At 40.2% G+C, this 11,868-nt stretch overlaps 1 protein-coding gene across 1 annotated transcript in view; it reads left to right on the top strand.

The window, feature by feature from the left end:
* Window positions 1–11,868, top strand: part of LOC145770741 (uncharacterized) — a 251,215-nt gene that overhangs the window by 122,512 nt on the left and 116,835 nt on the right. The gene's annotated exons all lie outside the window — the stretch shown is intronic.

The following is an 11,868-nucleotide window of genomic DNA, read 5'->3' as shown; positions in this document are numbered from 1 at the left end:
TACGGTATCATACTCAAATTTTCTGCAATAATGTAGTATTGCTGCGTGAAAAAGGAAAATGCGGTAGATATAGCACAATTCAAATTACACTCAACTCTAGGATTTAATAAGTGGTTAGGTACATTTATTACTGTATGTGAATTAGGGTGGTCTAAAAGCTTTGTTTGTTAGCAAATATGTAACTTTAAACGAAGCACTTCAATCCAATCTTGTACAATTTTCCTTTTAATACATTTATCTTGTTGATTATTTTCTGTTTTTCCTGAAATGAAACAACATCACTGCTTGCAAATAGGCAATGATGCATCGTTTCCTCGCTTAAATAGGTTATTTATATACAACGATGGATCATTTCTAGTTAGAAAATGTGTCGTTTTGGATGCTTTCCGTATTGAAAAATGTGTTAATAGTCTGGGAGCCAAACGCCATTTTCCCCCTTAACCTTGCATTGCTGTATTAAGTTTTTTTTACTGTTGATTTTGATAGCCAAGGGTCTCTATTTTCAGAAACTGCTTGATGACATGTTGTCACCTTTGGGCAATTTGAGAAATTCAAGATGGCGTCCAAGATGGCCGCCATTACCTATAAATGACCATAACTTTCTATCCATTCACCTTAGGAAGGTGATTTTTGTCTCCATACCTAGGTTGTAGGGCTTCAGCTATCCATTAGAACTAAATATTATCTTAATATCGTATTACACACATAATAGTAATTTCCAAGATGGCGTCCAAGATGGCCGCCATTACCTATAAATGACCATAACTCCCTATCCATTCACCTTAGGAAGGTGATTTTTGTCTCTATACCTAGGTTGTAGGGGGCAAGCTATCCATTAGAATTAAATATCCTCTTAATATCGTATCACATGAATAATGGTAATTTCCAAGATGGCGTTCAAAATGGCCGCCACAACTCTCTACCTATTCACCTTAGAAAGGTGATTTTTGTCTCTATACCTAGGTTGTAGGGGTCAAGCTATCCATTAAAACTAAATATTATGTTAATATCGTATTACACACATAATGGTAATTTCCAAGATGGCATCCAAGATGGCCGCCATTACCTATAAATGACCATAACTACCTGTAAATCCCATAAATATCATATTGTAGTAGACAGGCACTAATAATTCGCTGTTGTCTTTTTAGGTGCTGCCCGTAGCCTATAATATAGTATGACGATCACCAATAGTGAAACATGAATGGAGAAGGAGAACAGTGCAAATTTGGATGTGAGAATAAGACTGAACCGTTGAAAGGATAGACCCTCGGTATTGTCAGTATTCAAAACTTTATCAAGCATAGCAAAACCTATGGGGACAGGTATCATGAACTTCTTGAAGAAAAAGTTGAAGGCTGAATGCACAATGAAAATCCTGAAGGCTGAATGCAAACTGCACAGTTAAACGTCACAGAAACTGCGCTTCAACATACACTTCAAGCCTGCAGGTTCAAAGGCACAAAAGGAAGAATCCAGAATACTCGTCTTACATTCCGCCTAAGACCAGGAGACGGTCATCACTATCAAGGTTTATCTTCAAAGTACATTGTTTGTTTTGTGGTGAAACATGTGTGCTTGAAAAAGATCCGAAACACCCAAAACGTTAGCGACCAGCATATTCATGTCGGAAATAGGCAGTGCAGGTGGCAAGAAGTCGCTCAAGCAAACTATACGTCGTCGTCGTGTGAGCCTCTGGGGCCGAGGGTCTATCCTTTTACCACCCCGGATTCACGCTGTTCCCGGACTACACTGGAAGGCTACTAGAGAGCAGCCAGTCTTTGGTTTCATCATCCATGACACGCAGACCTTCCACTCCGTTAGGTGGCTTGAAGATGGTACAGTCATTGATGATGTGGTCGGCGGTTTGTTCCTCGGCACCACATTCACAGGAGGAGGAAGAGGCCATTCCCCATTGGTGCATGGTTGAGCGGAAAAACCCGACGCCACACGGAGACGGTTGAGGCGCAGCCATGCCTGCCTTGGTAGTGTCAGGCCAATGGGGCGCGTGTCAGCGTCGGGGATGAACGAATAGAGTCTGGTGGTGCCCGACCTCCACTCAGAATTCCATCCATGGTCCGCCCAAGCAGCCGAAATGATGTCCCGTTCATCAGCTTCATTGATCAGAAGTTGAGCGGCTGGCACAAATGGGTGGCTTGATTTCAGTCGAAGGGGTGCTCGTTTGGGAGAGCAGAGATCCCGCGGTGGAGAAGGTGATCAGGCTCCAGTGCCCGTCAGCTGAGGGACAGAGTAGCTTTTTTGCGACGAAGCTCAGCGGGTTGGATGACAGCGAGAATGGGGAGACTGTCTAATGGTGTGGGACGCAGGCATCCGGCTACTGTGCGCAGGGCACTGTTTATGGCAGTGTCAATGTTATGGCAGTGAGCACTGCGACACCAAACGGGTGCACAGTATTCTGCTGAAGAGTAGACAAGGGCTAAGGCTGCTATACGCAAAGTGTCAGCCCTCGCCCCCCAGCAAGAGCCTGCCAGGCGCTTGAGTAGCGCAGAGCGGGATGTCAGTTTCTTGCGCAGTGACACCAAATGGTGGCGGTATGTGAGCGATCTGTCCAGTGTCCCCTCAAGATACCTTGGTTGGGGCAGAATGACAGAGATTTTTCGTTGTTCTGGACGTGCAGCTCACGATCAGCTTACCGATTGTGGAGGTGGAAAACTGCTGCCACAGTTTTGGTTTCGCTGAGTTTCAGTCGCCAGTTCTGGAGATAAGCTGAGAGAGTTTTCATTTCCTGGCTCAAGGTGTCTTCTAGACTTTCCCACGACTTTGTGGAGTGGAGAATTTCCAGGTCGTCCGCGTAAGCGCATTTTGTGGAGACCGTGGTTGGCAGGTCGTGGGTGTGGATGTTAAAAAGAAGTGGAGCCAGGACCGATCCCTGTGGGACGCCGTTTTTCAGACGTCTCAGTCTGCTTAGTGAACAGTGTAAATTACTTGGTAAAGTGGCAGCCTTCCTTAGTTATGAATTGTATAATATGCTTTTGGTAGTCTGTGTGAGAATTTAGAATTACAATTAAAAAACATTTGTTATAATATAACACCTGTTGTCGTTTTCCTTTTCATATTTTCCTCCAAGATTGAATGATAGGCTATGTAAGATAATTTAGTGTCACGACGGCCATCTTGGAAATTACCATTGTGTAATGCGATATTAACATAATACTTAGTTCAAATCGATAGCTTGACCCCTACAACCTAGGTATAGAGACAAAAATCACCTTCTTAAGGTGAATGGGTAAAGGAGTTATGGTCATTTATAGGTAATGGCGGCCATCTTGGACGCCATCTTGGAAATTATCATTATATACGTAATACGATATTAAGATAATACTTAGTTCTAATGGATAGCTTGACCCCTACAACCTAGGTATAGAGACAAAAATCACCTTTCTAAGGTGAATAGGTAGGGAGTTATGGTCATTTATAGGTAATGGCGGCCATCTTGGATGCCATCTTGGAAATTATCATTATGTAATGCAATATTAACATAATACTTAGTTCTAATGGATAGCTTGACCCCTACAGCCTAGGTATAGAGACAAAAATCACCTTCCTAAGGTGAATGGGTAAGGAGTTATGGTCATTTATAGGTAATGGCGGCCATCTTGGAAATTACCATTATATACGTAATACGATATTAAGATAATACTTAGTTCTAATGGATAGCTTGACCACTACAACCTAGGTATGGAAACAAAAATCACCTTCCCAAGGTGAATGGGTAGGAAGTTATGGTCATTTATAATAGGTAATGGCGGCCATCTTGGAAATTACTATTATGTGTGTAATACGATATTAACATAATATTTAGCTCTAATGGATAGCTTGATCCCTACAACCTAGGTATAGAGACAAAAATCACCTTCCTAAGGTGAATGGATAGGGAGTTATGGTCATTTATAGGTAATGGCGGCCATCTTGGACGCCATCTTGAATTTCTCAAATTGCCCAAAAGTGACGACATGTCATCAAGCAGTTTCTGAAAATAGAGACCCTTGGCTACCAAAATCAACAGTAAAAAAAACTTAATACAGCAATGCAGGGTCAACCATCCCCGCTCCCGGACTATAAGCAGAGCGTTTGGAGGTTGAATCACGGTCTGCGACATCGGTGGCAGATCGTGATTTCCCGGCTTGATTCTGGTGAGCGAGTTGTCGCATTGTCGGTGTTCATCTCGATATTTATGGTCGAGTTATGTGGTTGGGCGCTTAGTAAAGTGGTGGGAAGCTGAACAGTGGTTTCACGCGAATTAGCATGTGTATCAATAAAATATGTAGTGGCACTTTCTGTGGAGGAAGTGATGGAGTCCTTGGGTGTTTGGGGTAAGATTGTTTGGTTTTCTACCACCGTGACTGGGTCAGACTCGTGGGTGCAGCCTAATTCGTACCCTTAAAAGATCGAGAGAAAAAATTTAAAAAAGCCGAAGTTGCTGATTGGAGTTTCCGTTTTTCCGCGGTTTCCGCAAACATTTTAAAATTTCCGGTAATGATATTAAGAGTTTGCCGAAGTCGCTGATTGCAGTTTCCACAAACATTTTAAAAGGGTTAGGGTTGATCCGAGTTTTCGCAAACATTTTAAAATTTCTGGTAATGATCCTAAGAATTTGAATGAATGAGCCGAGGAGAATGGAGGCGTCTCCCGCAAATAATTATTTCTTTAAATTTGGATTGTAGGGTTTGATTAACAACGCTTCCTGAATTTTTGTAGCCTATCAAATTAGGCATACTCTTAGGATCATTACCGGAGATTTTAAAGTGTTTGCGGAAACTGCGGAAAAACGGAAAGTGCGATTAATCGGCTCAACATTTACTAGATGTATCACGTAGCGTACCGTGTGGTGCAAATCTTTTTGTAGTTATGTAATTGCCTTTTCCTACTATATATAACGATATCAGCTACTACAATTTTCTGCAATAATGTGTATTGCTGCGTGAAAAAAGAAAACAAATATAGCACAATTCAAATTACACTAAACTCTAGAATTATATCTCACGATATCAACTACGGTATCATACTCAAATTTTCTGCAATAATGTAGTATTGCTGCGTGAAAAAAGAAAATACGGTAGATATAGCACAATTCAAATTACACTCAACTCTAGGATTTAATAAGTGGTTAGGTACATTTATTACTGTACGTATGTGAATTAGGGTGGTCTAAAAGCTTTGTTTGTTAGCAAATATGTAACTTTAAACGAATTGCTTCGATCCAATCTTGTACAATTTTCCTTTTAATACCTTTATCTTGTTGACTATTTTCTGTTTTTCCTGAATTGAAACAACATCACTGCTAGGAAATAGGCAATGATGCATCATTTCCTCGCTTAAATAGGTTATTTAAATACAGCGTTGGATCATTCCTAGTTAGAAAATGTGTCGTTTTGGATGCTTTCCGTATTGAAAAATGTGTTAAGCGGAGCGTTTGGAAGTTGAATCACGGTCTGCAACATCGGTGGCAGATCGTGATTTTCCGGCTTGATTCTGGTGAGCGTGTTGTCGCATTGTCGGTGTTCATCTCGATATTTATGGTCGAGTTATGTGGTTGGGCGCTTAGTAAAGTGGTGGGAAGCTGAACAGTGGTTTCACGCGAATTAGCGTGTGTATCAATAAAATATGTAGTGGCACTTTCTGTGGAGGAAGTGATGGAGTCCTTGGGTGTTTGGGGTAAGATTGTTTGGTTTTCTACCACCGTGACTGGGTCAGACCCATGGGTGCAACCTAATTCGTACCCTGAAAAGATCAAGAGAAAAAATTAAAAAAAGCCGAAGTCGCTGATTGGAGTTTCCGCAAACAAACTGAAAAAATTGAGAGAAAAAAATAGAACAAAGCTGAAGTCGCTGATCGCAGTTTCCGTTTTTCCGCAAACATTTTAAAATTTCCGGTAATGATCCTAAGAGTTTGCCGAAGTCGCTGATTGCAGTTTCCGCAAACATTTTAAAAGGGTTAGGGTTGATCCAAGTTTTCGCAACATTTTAAAATTTCTGGTAATGATCCTAAGAATTTTTGTTTGCGGAAACTCCAATCAGCGACTTCGGCTTTTTTAAATCTTAAATAGAACAAAAGCCGAAGTCGCTGATCGCACTTTCCGTTTTTTTGCAGTTTCCGCAAACACTTTAAAATCGCTGGTAATGATCTTAAGAGTATGTCTAATTTGACACAAAAATTCAGGAAGCGCTGTTAATCAAACCCTACAATCCAAATTTAAAGAAATAATTATTTGCGGGAGATGCCTCCATTCTCCTCGGCTCAACATTTACTAGATGTATCACGTAGACTACCATGTGGTGCAAATTCTTTTGTAGTTATGTAATTGCCTTTTCCTAATGTACCAGTAATTTGTTTTCTGTTTGTTTGTCTGTTTTCCACACTATTGCTTTTAATCGCTGCATATTTCTTGATGCTTATAGCCAGTTACAGTACCTACCGTAGTTACTTTCAATTCAAAAAGTTGAAATTTATTGCATTTTCATATATATTTTCAGATTTCTGATGAAGGCTTAAGTTAAGCCGAAGATGTTCGACAACTACAGTAAAACTATTTGTAAGTATGTAAAATATATTGTTATAATGATCAACACTGTTGCAATGTTGCATTGTTGTGCCTTGCCTGTCTTTGGTACAAGAAATCAAACTCTTTCCTGAAACTATGTAGGCTATATTATTAAGTTTTGGTTGTTACTTTGCTGTTAACAAGCAGTAATTTTGCTTTATGTCATTCAACAACCAACATGAACTTATGAAAAAATCTGCGAAGAAATAAGCTAATCAAGCTTTTGACATAACCACAAATAGGGCCATCATCCCATCAGGATTGGGAAAGGGAACAAGACTGTGAGATTGCCATTTTAAACCCGATTTTCCACAAGTTCTTCAAAAAGATCAAAGTTAAATTATCATAAAAACATGCCTAATGCGAAACCAAAAATAACCTGCCAAACGCATGACAAACAAAACGCTAATTTCTTGAATTTGGCATTAAAAACGCAAATTCGGGCAACTCTGCATAGAAGTAGGTAAACCAACAGTTTGACACGCTAGGTTGTTTACACTAGGTGGCATAAAATTTGAAATAAACGAGGGATCTGCTAAACAGAAAAAAATTTATCCATACTTTTCGTATTTCCCTTCTAATGAGTAGGCCTACATTTACTTTTGTTAGGCTTCAGTAAGGTAATCAATAAATACTGTCCATATTTTTATCGACTCGTATTAGAAAAGCAAATAAAAAACAAACATCTCTCTCTGTGTATTCATGGTTTGATGTACCTATTTCGTACCAAAACTGCTTTCAAACAGGTTTTGTTACAGTCGATGAATAGTCTCCAATCATCACTGTAGTGTTTGTGAGGTAATCTAATCAGGCCAAAAATGTTCGTGTTGTCTTGTGTTTGTTCAAAATTGTCTTGAATCAGTGGCGCAGCTGGGGGGGGCGGACCGCCCCGGGCGGCACGTCTGGGGGCGGCACTTTCAGATAGGACTTTTTTTTTTTTTGATAATGCAAAAGTACATAAAAAATAAAAGCAAACAGAATGGCAACGTTCAAAATATAGAATAATTTCACGTTAAGTCAATTAAGAAAATAAAATTATCTATTGCAAATGTCTTGAAACTACAAGTTTTTTTTTATTTTTTATTGCAAACTGACTAAATTAACTTAGTCTCTATAATAGTTTCATGACCCCATCGATTTCATGACGCCATGTCAAGTCGGGGTCACATTCATTGTTTTTCTTCGCCTGGGATATGTAGCTGTTGTTGAATGAATAAGTGAATGAAGTTTACTGTAATCGCACATTATGTTTATAAAGTTGTCTTTTGGTAGTGGATAATAGAATGTTGTCAACAATTTAGGTGAAATCGATTTACTCTAGTAATGCAATAAAATATAAAGCTGATTTTGATAATAATCTTGATGTTGCCATTGGTAATTGGGTATCACTAATATTAGCTGATAATATTTCTTGATTTTCAGTGAAGTAGGGAGTAACCTTGTTTTTACACATCGTTGCTGAATACTGTTTAACCATAGTAATCTACTGCTGCTGCACTATACAATAGGCTACAAACATTTCAGTAAATGATTTTACCGATGGCGCTATAAGGCAGTGTCAATGGAGTCTACAGACGCTTCATGTTTGAAATCGATTTCACACGATCCACGCTTAACCTCCCACAAAAACAAGTCAGAAAATCTTTGAATTCTACTTACGCGAAACTATAATCCTATCGCTGTGTAAGTTAGACTGGCTTTGCAGAGCTCCGCAGTGCATTTTTTCAGATTAAGATTTTTTATTAATTGCTGTGACAATATAGCCTACTACCTACCGACTTGTTACGGAAAACTTTCAAATCAAACGTCTGGTCACAGCGGTAAACCATAATCTCTTCTTGGGAAAATTTTAACATAAAGTTCCCTAATCCGTTCGTCTGTATATAATGACCGAAGAAACACACACTTGAACTTCTTTTCAAACAGTGTATTCCTGTAAAATTAGCCCGAGGCTACCGAAAACGAGGGGGTGCAACGCCTACACCACTTAAACTGTCACTACACAACAGATTACTTGGATAAAAGACGGAACCTTTGTCCAGCTAGCAAGCACTAAGCCAACAGTTAAAAGTGCGGCCAACTTTCAAACAATCATTTTACGAATGACCAGAATAGATATCAATATCTCAAATTCACGTAGAAAGTAACTGTGACGCAATAAATGAAAGACAATTATGAAGTCATTCCAACAGGTGTTTAAAGCTGATGTAATATTTCCTGTTTAAACAGGCCCAAACAAGTTTGACACAAGTCTATGAACGATGGTGCAATTTTGGCACATTTTCTAGCAACTTCCATGACGTAATATTCAGTAGACTTGAACGGTTTTATATGACGTTTGATTTGTACAGAGATTGGCCGTAACATAGCGGCCCCTAGTTATGACAGTCTAACATGGCATAACTAAAAAAGACTTGAAGGACAATCGTGAGCCAATGAATAAAACACACGATACACAAATTTTTTGAATCACTCACGTTTAAGTTAATACGCAAATACAAAGGGCATGCAAAGAATGAACAGCAATAAGAATAAACACGACGATACATGAAATTGGTACCATAGGTACACGCTAAATGACGCTATATACAATAGTTGCGATAATAACCGACTGTTCCGGGCTCAGACAAGTATCGGCCACCGCAGACAAAACCAGGCTCAAACCCTAACACTTAGGTGTTCTTTACGGGGGTGAGGCACGAAATATCCCTCAACACGTAGTCTACTTTCACTTTCCCCGTACTCTCATCATAGTTGCAGACGGCAACTTTGGCTCTACGAACCACAGGCTTCCCTTTCCTAATTTGTGGAACTACCTCATGCACCCTCCCAAGTTGATACTTCCCACGTTTACCAATGTCTTGGAGAGAACCTACCACTACAAGTTGACCAGGCTCCAAATTCTCGGCCATTTTTAGCCATTTTTTCCGGCCCTGAAGACCTGGCAAGTAAAAATCGATCCATTTATTCCAAAACTGCTGAGAAAGTGACAAATTGAACCGATAATCCCTTCTTAATTGGTCACGATCATGTGGTTGCCCAACAGCACAGTATGGGTCTAAGTATGGGGTCAAAAGTGAGGCAGGGGTGATGACAGTAAAATCCCTAGGGTCGTCACTCAAAGGTACCAAAGGGCGTTCGTTCACGATCCGAACGGCACTGCCTGTGTACGTAAGCAGTTCAATAAAATTGGGCTTACGAATTGAAGAGTCCAAAATGTGAAAAAAGTATTTGGTCACATCAGCCATGAAACCAAATCTTTCAAGCCGAAATCTAGCCAAGACATCTGCCAGAGGGTTTAACAAGTCAGACAATTCAGGACAAGAAGACATTACATCATTTACACAAGTTCCTCGGAATTCAGATTGTTTTAAAGCCTTCTTCTTTAAATCAGCAGCTCTATCTGACGCCAACACAAAATTGTTAGGTAGATCAATATCTTCCTTCAACGGAACAGGTATCTCAAATCGACCATCTTTCAACTCAATATTCGGTTCGACAAGTTCTCTAGCCAAAATATCATTGCGAGACAATTCACAGGTTTCATTTTGCAAAGTCAAATCCTGAATGACTTTATTCAGGTCTGCTATTTCCATATCGCGAGACTCAATTTTACGCTGAAAGCCAGAGATGACATCCGACTCTGAAGACGTCTGCACTCTGCACACTTTAGCAACGCTTTCAACTAAGGGTGACTTACCACCACAAGCCAACCAACCGAGAGGAGTGAGCAAAGCATGCGGTTCACTACGATTGTCACCAACACGCTCTTCTTTTGCACACATCAAATAAGCGTTGTCGTTGCCAATCAGTACATCTACAGTACTACAATCATTCAAATGAAACATATTCACGTCATGAAAATGACGGAAACCACTTAAATCTTGTTTATGGGGTAAAGTTTTAACATCGTCAGCCCAAGCTGGGTTAACCACCGAGGTTATATCACAAAACAGTTCATCAGTCTCTAACGACTGGATGTTGAGTTTAACAAGGTCAGCACAAGTAGGTTTCTGACCAGCCAGAGTATCCATTTTAAACGACGCTTTATCATACGGTTTAAGACCAAGTTCGCACACCAAGTCACTCGAAACAAAGGTCAACTGCGAACCAGGATCATGCTGACAATACACCAACTTCGATTTGCCAGTCATTGGATTCAAAACACGAGCAGCAGTAACGCGGTTAAAGGCTGCTTTAACATTTCCAATCTTAACATTACGCACAGGAACTCTGGCACCAGCCTCATCTTTACCGACCAAATCCAGAGAATCACGTGACGTCACATAAAAATCATGCAGAAGAAAATAGTGTTTCCTATCGTTGGTAGGTCCACACTTACGACAGTTATTTGCATGATTACAGTCTCTAACCATATGCTGGCGCAAACAATTCAAGCATTTGCCAGCTTTCACAATGACATCTCTCCGATCTTTAGGTGTCAAGCGCAAAAATTCTTTACAATTAGACAAAAAATGATATTCAACTTGACCACGTGACGAACAACAAAAACACGCCGGTATGTCACTATGTCTGGCCACACCGCCGCGCGGTGCGCCAACAGCAGTCGAGTACTGCGAACTCCCTGAAATCACATTATCATGGGGTTTTACCGACGTCTGCCTAACCGGACATGAAGGCAATTTTCCTTTGCCAAACTTTTTAAAATGCTGCGACTCACCAGAATCGCCCATTAGCATAATGCTAAAATCAGTCGACTTGCGCGTTTCCTCCCGTACTACAAAATCAAACAAACTCTGAAAAGTAGGTTCCTCAGTGCTACCATACTGATCACCTAAAAAGTCAAGATAACGCTGCTTAGCGTCAAACGGGAGTCGTTTAGCCAAATCCAAAACAAAACGTCCTTCTAATTTATCACGCTGACCATAAGCTTTCGCGTAAAGCAAACACTGCGACAATTCATCTTTAAACTCTTTCAAATCACTGGAAGAGATAGAAGTCAATTTGCTACCATAGCGATACTTTCTAATTTCTGGTTCTGCGAAAAGACCTCCACGAACTCCAAAACGTTGGGACAAGCGAGATAACGACATTTCTATCCTGTCTTCCTCTGACAAGCCAGGAGTGTCGGAAACCAAATTAGCAATCGTTTGTGCAGCTGTTCTAACACAAGCTGCTTGCAACAAAGTCAAACGAGTTCCCTTAAAGGGCGAAGCTGCCATCAAGGCCATAACACGATTTTTAAAGAAGACAAATGGCATATTATTACCATCGTAACCAATCAAGGCCGCCTTATCGAAGAACGTCCTACTATTTTGGTATTCAAAAAAGCAATCCTGCTGTTG

Source organism: Aplidium turbinatum, chromosome 5 (genome assembly GCF_918807975.1).
Source record: "Aplidium turbinatum chromosome 5, kaAplTurb1.1, whole genome shotgun sequence".
Lineage (NCBI taxonomy): Eukaryota > Metazoa > Chordata > Ascidiacea > Aplousobranchia > Polyclinidae > Aplidium > Aplidium turbinatum.
This window is presented reverse-complemented; position numbering and strand designations above follow the sequence as displayed.